The 16,765-nt window shown below is 41.8% G+C and overlaps 2 pseudogenes across 1 annotated transcript in view; one reads left to right on the top strand and one right to left on the bottom strand.

Annotated features, from left to right (window-relative positions):
- LOC148522636 (uncharacterized) overlaps positions 1-16,765 on the top strand; it is a 764,886-nt pseudogene that overhangs the window by 709,702 nt on the left and 38,419 nt on the right. The window contains exon 8 of the transcript XR_015878527.1: positions 37-250. The product of XR_015878527.1 is annotated as an uncharacterized LOC148522636 (transcript). The remainder of the gene's footprint in view (positions 1-36; positions 251-16,765) is intronic.
- The window catches only part of LOC148522640 (uncharacterized), an 808,266-nt pseudogene that overhangs the window by 188,565 nt on the left and 602,936 nt on the right, over positions 1-16,765 (bottom strand).

Raw genomic sequence — 16,765 nt, forward strand, 5'->3', positions numbered from 1 at the left:
GTCACACAGAAGAGAAACCTTTTAAATGTTCTGAAGGTAGCAAATATTTTTCCCATGAGTCTTCTCTTATTGTACATCAGAGGAGGCACACAGGAGAGAAACCATTTCAATGTTCTGAATGAAGCAAATGTTTTTCCCATGAGTCGTCCCTTGTTATACATCAGAGGAGTCACACAGGAGAGATACCATTTACATGTTCTGAATGCAGCAAGAGATTTACTAAAAAGAAAACACTTATTAATCACATGAGGTGTCACTATAAGGGCCTGAATGTATAATGTGTTTAATAAATAAGATAGCTTGTGTCAACACAAAATGCATTCAAGGGAGACAATTTTTATTTTCTGAATTTGCCAAGTATTTTTTATAAATCAGCCTTGATACAGATGGGAGGGTCTGAAAAGTGGAATTCGGGGCACTTTCCCACTGGGACGGGCTCCCAAAGAAAGAGCTCTCTCTCCAGTAGAGAGTCCCAGCAGCTCTTCTCAGTGCTGGTTTTCCTTCTATGACAGGTAGAGCTATGAGTACCAGATATTAAAATAGGAACCCTGCACACTGTCCTATATTACCCTACAGGTCTTACATATTGATGCCTTATCTCCCACTTTTTTTAATACTATGTATTATATTGTAAACTGATGCAACTAAGACACTGGTTACCTGTATCCCATTGTAATCAATCATTATAACATGTTTTAGCTTGCATATGCTAAACAGCTAATAGCTGATATCTGGTTGCTAAGGGTTAAAACTAGGGGTGAGCGGATTCGGTTCTACTCGGTTCCGTTCGGTTTTTTATACCGAATCTTATTGGCTATCCAAAACTCGTGACAGCTGATACCCAATAAGATTCGTTTTTTAAATCCGAACGGAACCGAGTAGAACCGAATCTGCTCACCCCTAGTTAAAACACATCCTTGCTTTTCACCTCATGCTTTAAAGAAGTCCCAATGTGAGCACATTGTGTACAAAACTAATAACACAGATCTGCGAAATTTAAGGTATTGAAAGCTTTTTAATAATACTTTTATATTCTTAATTATACTCCTATGTACATCAAGAAATAGTACATAAAAAAAATTACCACATCACATTTACCTATAAGGGGGTTACATACATATTTAAGAAAAAAAAAGTTTAATTATTTTTACTGTGTTTTTGTTATAATTATATAATAAAATAATAATAAAAGCAAACAATAATAGAAACAAAACTATAATTATTGAAAAAAATCGTTAATATCTTTTTTTTGTCTCCAAACTATTTTGTAGCTTTTCGCTTATAAGCATTTTCTGTTTTTTGACATATTTATTGTGACATATGAAGAAGTGTAGATGATATCACTGTGTTTTTGTCTTAATTACATAATAAAATAATAAAAGCAAACAATAATAGAAACAAAACCATAATTATTGAAAAATTGGTAATATCTTGTTTTTTTTGTTGACAAACTTTGTTTTGTTGCTTTTCACTTATAAGCATTTTCTGGGTTGTCTCTGTGTATCATCCAGCAGTAGTCAGCCATCATGCTGACGTCCCAACAACCCTGGTATCTTATCTTTACATCTTTAACATCTTGGTGGAACCGTTCATCCTGTTCTTCACTGTAATGTCTGAGATTATTCGAGAAATGCTCAATATGGGAATTCAAAAAATGTACCTTTAAACTATGGAATCCTTCACTACCGCTATACTCCTAACAATTATTTAAACCTGAAATAATCGCTGTCCAACCATAAGTGTGGTTCCAAAGCACAAAATATTATTATTGCAAGTAAAAAGAAAGGTCACGCGCTTTAATCTAGACAATGAGTGCAAAGATCAAAATACAAAAGGTACAGCCAATTACATATGCATGCACCCCGGTACCTGGTCCAAGCCGATCAATCCTGACATCCGGGGTCATCAAATGGGTAACGACTGATTACTAAATATATAAGTATGTGTTGTGCATCTGAGCACAGTGTAAAAGGTGCGCTGTGTGTTTGTGCATTTATCTTACATTCGCTAATGTGCATTGTGTGTCTTACACATGCGATTGTCTATGTGTATGTATGTATATATCATGGATTAATATATATATATATATATATATATATATATGTATCTGTATGCATTAACTGGCATATTTTGATAGTACTTCTGTCTGAACTAAGTTTAAAAAATGAGAGACAATGGAGCTGTTCTGATCAGAGATGGCCAGCAGATGCTTGATGGAATCACAAATGTAAATGCTAGTTTTTTTTAGGCATACAATGATAGTCAGAGTTAAAGACAATGGTTTATTCAAAACACTCATCTGCACCTCACAGTATCCTTGTGTATTCCAATTACTATTTACAGACATGGCCACAGGACTTTGGCCCTCATTCAGAGCCGCTCGTTAGCGGCAGTACGCTCATTCCGAGCGATGTTTGCACATCTGCGCATGCGTACGGTTTTTAGTACGCATGCGCGAACCAGTCAGTGCGGCCGAAAATCGTTGGTACGCAATATAGCGAGTGCCTGCTATTTTGAGTGACAGAATGAGGCGTATGTGGGTGGTAACAGGGGAAGGTGCTTGAAAATGGGGAGTGGAGATCCGAACGCAGGCGTGCTTAAAGGTCAAAACGGGCGTTTTATGGGTGTGCATATTTAAAACAGCAGCGTCAGTGACCACGTCACTGGGTTATTTTATAGCCAGAACTGCTCGCAAATTTGTGGTAGCAAACACCAACCACAAGAATAGCGAGCAGTTCATACGCTGGTCGATGTACTCGATTAATCTAATAAATAGCGGACATGACGTAGGATGCGAGCGGCCAGGGGGCGTTTTTAACAAATAAACGAGCGTATGTTTTGCTCGCTCGTTCAGACTTAGAGGTGTGAACAGACTGCAATGTGCGTACGGATCATTTGAATAGCCACCCCTTGTTTTTAAACGAGCGACCACAAATAGCGAACGGCTCTGAATGAGGGCCTTTGTCTTCTAAACTGTGCAATTTAAACACTTTATCTTTGTGTATTCTTAATTATTTGTCACAGACAAGTCCACAAGACTTGTCTGTCATCACTGAATATATGAAGTCTTTAAATTTATATATATATATATGTATTCGTGCGCATTTGTTATGTAAAGACTTTAACAGTGTGCAGTAACACAGCAGATGTACACAACGCTAAAATAGCGCCATGCACAATGATATTATACTGACTACGCCAGATGGCATCGTGCAGACAATGCAAAAAAGGCATCTTCAGATATTAATTTTACAATTTAGGTCTCAGCCAACCATCCTGCTTCAACTAAACTCATATTGCAGCAAAGGTTTCTGTAACTATTAAACATTTCCCTGACAATTTATTTGTAGTTTGGATCCTTGACATTGCCAAAAAATTTTGAAATCATTTGTTTGAACGAAGTCCACACCGAAAGTTCCACAATATTCATTACACACCCAAAATGTTCATCTTTTATTAACTTTCTAATGTCAGGGCCTGTAAAAATGCTTTTCTTCAGTTTAGCATCGGATAGGTTAGGGAATTTGGTGCAAAGATATTTGAAATTTTCTCCATCTTTAGGCAGTGCTTATACAAATTGTTTCATCAGTCCTAATTTTATATGTAGAAGTGGAAGTAAAACTTTATTTGTATCAACTAAACTGGAATTGATGACATTATTTTTTCCAATTTCTAAACTTTTTCGAGCTGCCCAATTGTTTGTTTGCTAATGTAAATTTTTAGCTCTGCTATCCCATTCACAGAGAAAACATGGGAACTTAGGCCCTCAATCAGAGCCGCTCGTTAGCAGCAGTACGCTCGTTGCGTTCCGATGGTGAGAAAATCGCGCATGCATCGGTGTAACACTGCGCATGTGCATACGGCAGTTTGCGAGCCTTTTTTAACTCGTTCGGCAAATTGCGAACAGGAAGTGACATGTGAAATGTGATTGGCAGAACAGGCCATTTTGGGGCGTTGACGGGGGTGGAGATGGGAAAACGCAGGCGTGGTGAGGGCGTTTTTGGGGCGTACATAAATTAGCTCATGCGAACGTCAAATGTGTTCGTACCAAGTAATACGTCACTGGCTGATCCTCTTTCCGTTCAAACTGCTCGCACAGCTTGGGGTGTGGATTCCTCGACCACAATGGCGATGGTCTTCTCCTCCGGCCTGGGCCTCCTCGATGTTTCATCGATTTGTCACGGCTTCTCAGAAAAACAATCAACTTTGAATTGAAAACCAGCTTGTAATGTGTTTTGAAAAGAGTTTTTTGGTTAGCACAAAACCGTACGCAGGTGAAAATCTCAGCTGCTAATTTCAGGATTACACAATCAATTAGCGTATATTTTAAGGTATGTTCTTTACAATTTTTGGGGGGTTTTGTGATATTGTAACAATATTGTCATCATGTTTGTGTGTATTGTAACCTTTTGCATTGGCCTGGAGAATTTGCATACTTTTTTATTTTCAAAGTGTTCCTTAAAGAAACATTTTTGTTTAAACCTTTTTTTTTAAACCTTTTTTTTTAAACCTTTTTTTTTTTTTTTTTATAAGATTTTGTTTTTGGCTTGTGGTACAGGATTAACTCTAAACCATTGTTCAAATAATGTCACAATACAATTGAGAACATTTTTAATTTTTTTTATTTACTCAACACATTTTTGCTCAAATCATGTGCATTTTGCCTTGAAAGTTTGGGGTCATTGTTACCCAATAATTTTTTTGTAATTTTTTTTTTAAAAAATTGCCAGTTTTGGGCAAAAATAAACAACAAATTAAAAACAATTCACAAGAAAGGAGAGGGAAGTTTTAGCCCTTAAGGAATATGGGGGCAAGCACAGAAGGAGCGTGGGAAAAGTAGCCAGTGCTGTCATCGTTTCTTTCCCCGTTTGGCTGGGGTAGGGTGGGCACCAGACCGGGTCCGGGATGTCATCTGGCTGGCCTGTCCAGAGGCAGATGTTGTGGCCTCTGGACTAGGCACAGGGCTAGGCACATTTGGAGGAATGGCTGTTGTTGTGCCAGAGGTGGAGGATCCAGATGTTCCGGCAGGAAGGGAGGTCGGCTCCACCATGTGCTGGCAAACGAGCTGCTCCAGGGCATTGGCGATTCTGATGTTGGCCCTGGTATTTTCAGCTAGGGCCTTACCAATGGTCACGTTGGCTGCAGCATTTTGCTCCAGGGCCTCAGCCACCCATAGCAGACTGGCGTCCATCCTCTGCAGAATCTCCGTATGGTAATCCGATAAAAATTGAGTTCTGTGAGGAGTGCCACTGCCTGCGAGGGGGATTGCCCTGGACTGGCTTCTGCAGGGTCCTCAGCCGGCTGTACTGGTTCCTCCCCTGCAGAGCCAGCAGAAATTCTGCGGCCAAGGCTCCCCTCTGGAGCAGACTCATCCGCCTCTGTCTCTGTGAGAAAAAAGAGAAAAGAGACACATTAGAATCTACATATTGCCACCCAAACATTTCAGAGTTGGTTACATCACAACATTTACCTGGGACAACATGAGGAGCTGCAAAGTCTGGCATGTCCGTATCCATGTTGGACACGCCAAACGCCTCCACATCCTGCACACACCCCTGTGCCAGCTCTTCCAAATCAGTCAGCTCCAATGACACAGGGGTGGGCCCCACACCTGTCCCCCTTGCATGCCTAGCCCTGTCTGCCAGTTTTTGCTTCAGGCGGTATTTGAAGTCTTGCCATCTGTGGGTGAAAAAGATGGCATTATTCCTGCATTATTTGGCCCTGTATCCACTTTGTGGTATCTTTTTTATAAACTTACCGGCGTTTGACATCCCGGGCTATACAGACCACCTCACCCACCCTATTAACAGCACTGGCTATCTCCTCCCACATTCTCCACTTCTGGCTTACACCCATATTCCTGTCTGCCTGTGGCAGGATGTCCACACACTTCTGAACCAAAACCTTCATCTCCTTTCTTGTGAATTGTGGCTGCCTTTTCTTTTTGGCAGCTTTGGCTGGAACACTGGGACCAGCAGCCTCTTCCATGTCATCCTCAACACCTATTTACATTAAATTAAAATAAATTTGGATGTAAAACTTTCAATATATTCTGGTTCTTAATAATCCTTGATTAGAAAAGAGAGAAATACTTACTGGCCGCCTCTTGGCCATTGTTTGGCTGGTCTGTAGCCATTTTGCTTGTAAAAGCTTGAACTACACCAGACCGTTTGTGTTTTTCAGTGATGAATTTATACCTGCGTCCTTATTTTTCGACCGCATCATTGATTGTGCGTTCCTATGATCCGTCCTTAATTTGAGTGGGAAACGAAACACTATTTATGGCTTTTTGCGACTCGAGATGAGGTGGCGGGTGTTGATTGTTGGAGGTTTCGTGTGTAGGAGTGTATTGTTGGAGGGATTACTGTTTGGAGGCATTCTTTTGGAGTGGTTTTGAGGCGCATTTTTTTTCCTAAATTTCCGTTCGCATTTTTTGTTGTGGTTTTTTTTTAATTTATTATCTTTTGGCAGTAAGTTTTTTTACGTTATCCTGTTTTAAATTATGGCTCGACAAAATGTTTTTGATTATTCCTAAAATATTAATTTTTTTTTTCTTTAGTTTTTTTTTGGCTGGGCCCCAAAGAAGTTTTTGAACTGTGACTTATTTATCATGTATTGGTAAGTTTTGATTATAACTGGTCTTTAAAATGTTCATGTATTGTTCTTCGTATATTTTGGACTCAGTAAGGATTTTTTGGGCTTTTTTCAGAGCTTAAAAATGCGAACTATTTAGCGCACTTTTGTTTCCTTCTTCCCCCTTGTAAAAATGCAAACTATTTAGCGCACTTTTGTTTCCTTCTTCCCCCTTGTAAAAATGCGAACTATTTAGCGCATTATGTATTTGCTGATTTTTTTCTAAGACAATTTTGTTAGTCCTCTCAATGTAGGTTTTTAATTTTTCTAATTGTTTTATCCCCCCCTATATTGTAGTCCATTTTCTACATTCGGAAGAGTTCAAAATGACCACCCCAAATTCTAAACAAATTTTTTAATGTTGAAATGTAGGTTGTTGCAATCATGACAATACCCCGGCATGTAAGCATCTTTGGATTTTAATGGAAAGTATATTTTTTATCAATTAACATTCAACATACATTAACTACATTACTTACCATTTCAGGTTGATGTTGGTCACATTATTTTGGCCATGCTTCTGGAAGCCGACCAACCTCAATCTCGTCCCAGGCATAGGCATCGTAGGTGTGCAAGGCCCCAGATATATAGAACATGTGTCACCCTTTTTGGAATGCCTGATGATGAGGTTTTAAGACTATACCGTCTTCCTCCACAAATCTTAGACACTCTCTCATTAATAGAGCGTGATCTGGAGCGGCAAATTGACAGTCCTACAGCAATACCACCACTTACGCAATTAATGTCGGTGTTACATTTCTGTGCATCAGGATCCTTTCAAACCACGGTGGGAATAGTGGCTGGAATCTCCCAATCCTCCTTTTCTCGGATCCTGAGGGCAGTGATGGAGGCCCTTTTCAAGCACCTCCATCATTTTATTAAAATGCCTTTGGATATGGCTTCCCTTAGTGTGGCCAAGGCCAATTTTTACCAAATAGCTGGCTTCCCACACATCATAGGGGTTGTGGATGGTACTCACATACCACTTCAGCCTCCAGCATGGCTGGAGGCATTTTTTAGGAACCGAAAACACTATCACTCACTGAATGTAATGGTGGTATGTGATGCCTCCCTCCAGATCCTGTCCCTGAATGCAAAATTACCCGGGAGTGCACATGACTCATTCGTTATCCGGCAATCAGGGATTTGGCAAAAATTAAACAACCTACAAGCTGGTGATGCGTGGCTTCTGGGTAAGTGGAGACCTTTAGTAGATACCAATGCTAAGCTTGATACACAGTGATCCTGATGTTGTCACTTCTTTTTCACAGGAGACACTGGCTACCCTTGCATGCCCCGGCTGCTCACTCCTTATTTGGCTCCCACACCAGGCCCACAAAGTGAGTATAATACCGCACTTACAGCCACCAGGCAAGTGGTGGAGCGCTGTATCGGCCTTTTAAAAGGCCGATTCAGATGCCTCCACCGCTCTGGTGGCGAGCTCATGTATTTGCTGGATATGGTTTTGAAAATTGTGGTCCTGTGTGGGATATTTCACAACATCGCCATAAGGAGTGGTGTCCCAATGCAGCCAGAGGATGCCTTGCCTGAGGATGGCCCCCCGAGGTTGGTCGGAGGTCAGTATGTGGGGGGGCCATACGCGATGATGTGGTGGCCAGATTCTTTAGGTAATTATTGGCCCAAAAGAAGTTATTTGACACAATGTAGAAAGGTAATAATTTTTTGGAAAATCTTAACTGTTTTTTTTTCCCTTGTGTTTTATTTAATAATATTTTGGGATGAAACAATGACTACTTCCTGCTCCCAAAAATTGACTTCATGTGGGCACATTGGATATAACTTCTGGACCCAATTTTGCAACGCCTCATTTGTGGAATCATGTTGGCATGCTAATTCGTCAAACAGTTCTTGATTGTTTTTTTCATTTTTTATTATGGTGTAGGCTGGATTTTTGAGAGTGTTTTCACTGTGTGTATTGATTGTGACCAAACACTTTGTGTTTATTATTTATGTTTAATAAATTTTCGGTTATTTTAAAACAAACATTTCTTTTCGACATTACAAGCAAGTGTATCCTGGTTCAACCAAGGAAAAGTTGCTTAATGGCTAATCCTGTAATGTGTAAAATTGGTCAGTATTTTACTATGCTTTGTGGGTTAAAACCAACACCAAAAGGTATTATGTAGAATCAGTATGTTTCTAGGCCTAAGCAGGTTTAAATTAATATTTACTAAACACACCAAAAATTTAAAAACACAAATGCTGGTAACTCTACAAACCTATTGTTATTGTTAGGTGTTTAATGTGCCTGCTTCCAAAAATCAGCTTTACACAATCTTAGTTACATTACTTTCCAAAACTTGCTTCAATAGTCTACTTATGTAAGGTTAAACAATCTAAGATTTACAGACAAGGAATGAGACTGTATTCAAATTTGAAATGTTTATTTTTGTAAAATATGTTAAAAAAAAAAAAATAAACAATTTAGTGGCGCAGGATCCCCGTAATTTTATCCAGGACCACCAGCATGCCGATAACATGCCCCCTCAGCATCTGAACACATCCGGCAAGCTCCGCCAACCGCCTCTGGTCCTCTGTGGGTAAAAAAATTGTGGTGCTTAAAAAAATGAATCCTTAATTTATGATTCTAAAAAACTTCAAAAGCAAAATCGACTTAGCAAAAAGTGACTATTTTTAAAAAAATTCCAAAAACAAACAATCATTTTTAAAAATAAAATTAGAAATAATGAATCCCCCCAAAAAATAAAAAAAACAAGTACACACCAAAAAAACATTTGTTGCTACCGTAAACAAGAGATACAAGTATGAGTGTTTGGACATGTGTGATATGTGTATGGGGGAAATATCAGAGACATTTTTAGACAAAGATATATCTAACAAACCTTTTAAAATATGAAAAAATGGAAAAGGCACAGACAAAGGATTACATCAACACATTAAAAAAAAAACACAACAAAAAAATGGTTAAAAGGGAAACATACCGTTCATAATGACGCCTGGACCAGGATCCCCACCATCGTCCTCCTCGGAGGTGGTACAAGTGACATCTGATGTCGGCAGGGTAATTTCAGACAGTGGTGATGGGGTGGTCAAGAGAGGGGTGGGTGGAGGGTGAGGAAAAGAGAGAGGGGGGTTGAGGGGAGGGGGAATTTGGAGGGATGGGAATACTCGGAGAGGGAGGGGCGTCAGGGTCTGGCCAGGCTGGGGTGGAGGGGGAATTTTGGGAAGGTTGGGGAGAGGAGGTTTGGCTTGGAGTTGGGGATAGGGGACGAGGGCGACGTCTTCGCTGGCGATGACGCCATAGTCTTCGCTCGGCCCCTAAATGATGGATAACAATTTGACGTTTAATATTTTTTTTCCCTTTCTAAACGCAAATTGGTTAACAAACAAAAAGGAAAACATGCACACGTACATATGTTGGCAAAAAAGAAACAGGCCAAACTAGAAAACATGCACACACAGATATGTTGGAAAAAAAGAAACCGGCCAAACAAGAAAACATGCACACGCAGATATGTTGGAAAAAAAGAAACAGGCCAAACAAGAAAACATGCACACGCAGATATGTTGTCAAAAAAGAAACAGGCCAAACAAGAAAACATGCACACGCAGATATGTTGGCAAAAAAGAAACAGGCCAAACAAGAAAACATGCACACGCAGATATGTTGGAAAAAAAGAAACAGGCCAAACAAGAAAACATGCACACGCAGATAGGGCCGCAAATACAAACAAAACAAAACATAACTTACTTTCAGCTATACACTGGCGAAAACATGCCAGCAAGCGGGGCGTCCGCCGTTGAAGGTCGGAACACCTGCGCTCCAGCTGGCCGATCTGTCAGCGTGAGCCGAAGGAACGCAGGTGGCGGCGAACCTCCGCATAGGTGGAATGCTTCTCCCTATTGCTGATGGGGGGAGGCTGGCTGGTGATACGCCGGTCCATCACCTCAGTCAGCACAAGAAGCTCCCGCCTGGTGAACGCTGAGGCTCTCATGAGGGCAATGGTGTATTTTTAATAAAACAGTTTTAATAAAGACCAGAAAATAATTTTGATTGCCTAATGTAGTTGGTAAATTAACAGGAACCATTCTATTGGTTAGTGTATGAGTCATGTGTTCTACAGGCAAAAAAATCTCTTGTGAGTTATGATAGGCTTGATGCAGTGACATGCGTAAGCTAATTTAAATAAAGAAATGAAACAAGTAAAATATGCGTGGGTAAAAACACGGAAAACAATTTGAAAATTGGATCAAACATGTATTTTGGATAAAGAAAACCATTGTTTAAACCGCACGTATTCTGCGGGTAAACAAAAACACGGACAAGAGTAAAGTTTATTGAAAATGAAAAAAAAATGCTTTGAAAACATGTGAAGAGCAATTAAGCTAATTGATATATTGATTGGCATGATACGATTGAAGTAGGTAGGCAGAATGAACGAGCAGGTAATCGAAATCTGACAGGCCCACTTCCGGTTTGTACTTGTGCGAGCGTTCACTGCAAGCCAAATTGGGGATGTACGCTCGCAATTTGGCTCACTCGTTAGCTAAAGGAGGGGTTGGGAGACTTTGGGGCGGAAGATTAGCTGCGTACGAAATTACGAGCGAGCGCTTGAATTTACATATTTCGTCACGTACGCCGAACGTGCGAACGGCCACTTGCGTCCGGGTCTGAATCAGGGCCTTAGTGTGCGTGCAATGTTCCTTTAGACAGTATTGTGTTTAGGCCCTTAGTAAATTTCAGCTCCAGGCCCATGTGGACCTTATTGTGGCACTGGGTTGGGGGAAGTTTTATGACATGAACTGAATTGCAATGTTCTATACAGCTCACTGAATTCATGTAAGACAATGTTTTAAAATAAATGTAGACAGAATACATTACTTTAAAGAATATGAATAAAATAACATCCATAAATACAAGTTTTGCAGCAAAACGTGATGTGATATGCAAAATCGGGAGTAAGTTTCATGTTCAGAAGCCAAAAATCTATAAGTATCACATAAATTTGTTAAAAAAACCTTTTTCATCGCAGACCTGTGTAATATGTAGAGCCTTCATAATAAATTATTTTAAACTGGTATCACAGTAAAAGGATTCATGATATTAACTATGATACAGTGGTGGAACCCAGATATATCTATCCTGCATGTAGACTATAGAACTGTGATCATATAATATCTGTAATAACCATTTATGTTACTAGCAGCTGTCCCCATAACACTTGTTGACTACAAACTGATCTGGATAAATATGATTCTGTTTTTGATTGTAGGGCTAAAATATCTAATTAATATTAAAACACTTTGTACAGTCTACATTTTAGAAGAAAGAACCGGGAGAGACTTAGGTGACCATGTAATGGTGGTAATCTGGCAAACAATAACAACCTCAAATAATAATTTATCATTAATAACATTTAGCAAATATATAATTTGTCTCTTTATAGCTTTTTGTGAAATGTAAACAGAGGGTCTTCCAGCCAATCAGGGATTGCTCAGTTGTAGGTAAGATACAAAGTGTCCCCTGCTCACTGCTGTCTCCCCTTTTCTCCTAAAGTATATATGGTTTAGCGCAACCCTTGTGAGGATACAGGAAAAAAGAACCTAATAGTTTGTACAGTTACAGAGGTACTGTTACAATCGTGTTATTTGGAAGCTGTGTTCCCGGACCGTGGCTAGGCGTTGGTAGCTGAGTGGCTACATGGAGCAGCTGGAGAGCTGTGGGTAGACGTTGGTAGCTGAGTGGCTACGTGGAGTGGCTGGATAGCTGTGGGTAGGCATTGGTAGCTGAGTGGCTACGTGGAGAGGCTGGAGAGCTGTGTAGAGACATTGGTAGCTGGGTGGCTACGAGGAGTGGCTGGGTAGACGTTGGTAGCTGAGTGGCTATGTGGAGCAGCTGGAGAGCCATGTAGAGACGTTGGTAGCTGGGTGGCTAATACTAGCAGGAAACACCTTCGGAGCACAGTGGGAAGGCTCACTTAGTAGAACTAAGAAAGTAGTTGCACTGGCAACTTGTGTCAGCATTGGGGATCATTTATAGTGGACACTGAGAGCTGACAAGCTGAGAGAGAAGGAGAAGATTCCTCATTGGTGGTAGTGGAGTCACATGGGCAATCCAAGATGGCCGCGCCCTTGGACCGGAAGACAGCGCTTCTAGTAAGAAACCAGCGGGGACCAGCAATCAGCAGGAGCCGGCGAGGAAGCAGCACAGCAGCGGGACCCTCCGAAGGACAACAGAGAAGACCGCCCTGAGAGAGGAGTATGGCGCGGGAGCCGGAAGACAGCGTGGGTCAGCGCCCACAAAGGTAAGCGGCGGGGTTTGATTCTGGGGTCTCCAGAGCGGCGTGTGACAGTACCCCCTTCTTCAAGAGTGGCCACCGGACACTTCCTTGGTTTATGAGGAAATTTCATATGGAACGCTTTGACCAGACGGGGCGCATGGACATCGGAGGCATTTATCCAGATTCGGTCTTCCGGACCATAATTTTTCCAGTCGATGAGGTATTGAAGACGATTATATTGACAACGGGAATCTAAGATTCTGTCAACTTCGAACTCCTCTCCTTGTTGTATTTGAACACTAGAAGCTTTGGGAAGGATCTTCTGAAATCGGTTTAAGACCAGTGGTTTAAGAAGAGAAATATGGAAAGAACTTGGAATGCGAAGAAATGGAGGACGTTTTAGCTTGTAGGCCACAGGATTCAAAACTTTGATGATTGGAAATGGACCAATGTACCGCGGGGCAAATTTCATTGAGGGAACTCGGAGTCTTAGGTTTCGAGTAGAGAGCCAGACCATATCCCCAGGTTGGAAATTGGGAACTGCTCGTCTTTGGCGGTCAGCAAATCTCTTGTACCGGGCTGAGGTTTTAGTCAGAGAGGAACAAACCTTTTCCCAGATGTTGGAGAACCGTTGAAGAGACATCTTGGCCGTGGGCACATCCAAAGTTGGAAGAAGAGGGAAATCTGGCACTCGAGGATGATGACCAAAAACTGTAAAAAAAGGAGTTGAGTTGGTGGACGTGTGATAATGATTATTGTGAGCAAATTCGGCCCAAGGAAGAAGTTCAATCCAGTCATCTTGGGAGGAGGAGACAAAAGTGCGTAGGAACTGTTCCAGGTCTTGATTGACCCTTTCGGTCTGACCATTGGTCTGGGGGTGATAAGCGGTAGAAAATTTGAGTTTTATTTGAAGGGCTGAGCAGAGTGACCTCCAGAACTTCGCTACGAACTGTACTCCCCTGTCGGAGATGATCTCTTGAGGAAGGCCGTGGAGCTTGAAGATCTCTTTTATAAAACTCTGGGCGAGTAGAGGTGCAGACGGAAGCCTAGTTAGAGGTACAAAATGAGCCATTTTAGAAAAGCGATCCACGATAACCCAAATTGTGTTGTGGCCCCGAGATGGAGGAAAATCAGAGATGAAATCCATAGATAGGTGAGTCCATGGCTTAAATGGAATTGCAAGAGGCTGGAGTTGACCGTGTGGAACCTGCCGAGGTATTTTGTGTTGGGCACATTTGATGCATGACGACACATAAGACCTGACGTCCTTTTTCATCGAAGGCCACCAATAGGACCGCTGTATGAACTCAAGGGTTTTATCCATACCCAAGTGACCAGAGAACCAGGAAGCATGGGCCCAATGCAGTAACCTCTTGCGGAGTTCTGGAGCGACGAAAGTCTTCCCAACCGGGGGTATAGAAGATAATTTGGTAGAGGCGAAGAAAGCTGGATTCAGGATTGGTTGGGGCTGTTCCATGGGTAGATCAGGGTCGCTCGTCATGGAACGGGAGAGTGCGTTGGCTTTGAGATTTTGTGAGCCGAGACAATAGGAGAGTTTGAAGTTAAATCTGGAGAAAAACATGGCCCACCGGGCTTGACGAGGGTTCAAGCAATTTGCAGATTTAAGATAAAGCAGGTTCTTGTGGTCTGTAAAAATGGTAATGGGATAGTGAGCTCCTTCTAGAAGATATCGCCATTCTTCGAGGGCTAGTTTCATGGCGAGTAACTCTTGATCTCCGATGGTGTAGTTCTTTTCTGCAGGCAAAAACTTCCGGGAAAATAAACCACAGGGATGAAGCTTTTTATCTTCAAACCGCTGGGAGAGCACAACACCGACACCTTCGGAGGATGCGTCCACCTCCAGGATAAATGGCCGGGTGGAATTTGGTTGCTTTAAGATGGGAGCAGAGATGAAGGCTTGCTTAAGGAGTTGAAATGCTGAAGTAGCTTCGACGGGCCACTTAGTTGGATCTGCTCCCTTACGAGTAAGGGCTGTAATAGGAGCTACCAGTGTTGAGAAACCTTTCACAAACCGCGGTAATAGTTGGCAAATCCCAGGAACCTTTGTATGGATTTTAAGGAAGAAGGAAGAGACCGATCAAGAATGGCTTGTAATTTTGAAAAATCCATTTGAAAGCCTGTTCCGGAGATGATGTACCCCAGGAATGGTACAATTGAGACTTCAAACAGACACTTCTCTAATTTTCAAAAAAGTTGATTGGACCGCAATCTCAGAAGGACTTCTTTCACCTGGTCTCGATGAGTTTGGAGGTCTTGAGAAAAAATCAAAATGTCGTCCAAGTAAACGACCACGGACTTGTACAAAAGATCCCGGAAGATTTTGTTGATGAAAAACTGGAAGACGGCTGGAGCATTACAGAGGCCGAAGGGCATAACGAGATATTCGTAGTGCCCATCCCTGGTGTTGAAGGCCGTTTTCCATTCATCGCCTGGACGGATACAAATTAAATTATAGGCCCCTCTTTGATCGAGTTTGGTAAAAACTGTGGCTCATTTGACTCTATCAAATAACTCTGTTATGAGAGGAAGAGGGTAGCGATTCTTAATAGTTATTTCAGGTAGTCAATACACGGGCGCAGCCCACCATCTTTCTTTTTTACGAAGAAAAATCCAGCCCCGGCTGGAGACATGGAAAGTTGAATGAAGCCCTTACTTAAGTTTTCCTTAATATACTCCGACATAGCTTGAGTCTCAGGGAGAGATAGAGGGTAGGTTCGACCACTAGGAGGATTCTTCCCAGGAATCAGATCTATGGGACAGTCCCAATCACGATGGGGAGGTAATAGATCTGCGCTCTGTTTGCTGAAGACATCCAAAAACCCATCATAAGCTTTGGGCAGGTCTATAGAATCCTGTATGATGGAAGATCGGACAGGTACTACCCGCTGAAGGCAGCCTTTTGAAACAATTGGAACCCCAAGAGGTTATTTGCATGGTGATCCAATCAATTTGTGGTGAATATCTCTTTGTAGCCAGGGTAGCAAGAGGACTAAAGAATGAGAGGCTTTGGGAATCACTAGGAAGGACAGTTGTTTGGTATGAAGCACCCCAATGGTAAGTCTAAGTGGTGCTGTACGATGTGTGATGGTTCCACTAGTAATGCGACTACCATCGATGGCGGTTAAGGTGATGACTCGAGGCAACGCTTCTATGGGGATTTGATGTTTCTGGGCAAAGTCTGTAGTGACAAAGTTCTCTGCTGCTCCAGAATCCAGAAGAGCTAATACAGCTTTGGAACCTTGAGGAAGCTTTAACTGAGCCTGGATGGTGGAATCAGACTTCCTATGTGATTCGATGGCAACTCCTAACTTAACCTCTCTGTCATAAGTTAGGAGGAGGCGTTTCCCGGACGAATTGGACAGATGGGACAGGATCTAACTAAATGTTGAGGAGATCCACAGTGCATACAGAGGTTCTGTCTCTGCCTTTTCTGTTGTTCCTCAGCCGATAGACGAGAGCGGTTGACCTGCATGGAGGAGAGGGTAAGCGGGAAGCTGGACATGGCCTTCCGCGATCAAGTCTGCCTCTTTCCAAGGCACGCTCCCTGTGACGAAGATCCACCTTGTTGCAAAGGGAAATTAAATCATCCAAGTTGGTTGGGAGGTCACGGGAAGCTAAGTCGTCTTTGAGTCTTTCTGAAAGACCACTCCAGAAGGCAGCGATGAGAGCATCCTCGTTCCAATTGAGCTCTGAGGCCAGAGTTTGGAACTGGACTACATATTGACCGATGGTCCTACTACCCTGATGGAGGCGTAGAATATCAGCTGATGCAAAAGTGGTTCTTCCAGGTTCGTCAAAGATCTTGCGAAATGTGGAAATAAATTCGGAATAGTTGGAGAGCAGAGGAT

The sequence above is a fragment of the Taudactylus pleione genome, unplaced genomic scaffold, assembly GCF_031769625.1.
Source record: "Taudactylus pleione unplaced genomic scaffold, aTauple2 ptg000145l, whole genome shotgun sequence".
Lineage (NCBI taxonomy): Eukaryota > Metazoa > Chordata > Amphibia > Anura > Myobatrachidae > Taudactylus > Taudactylus pleione.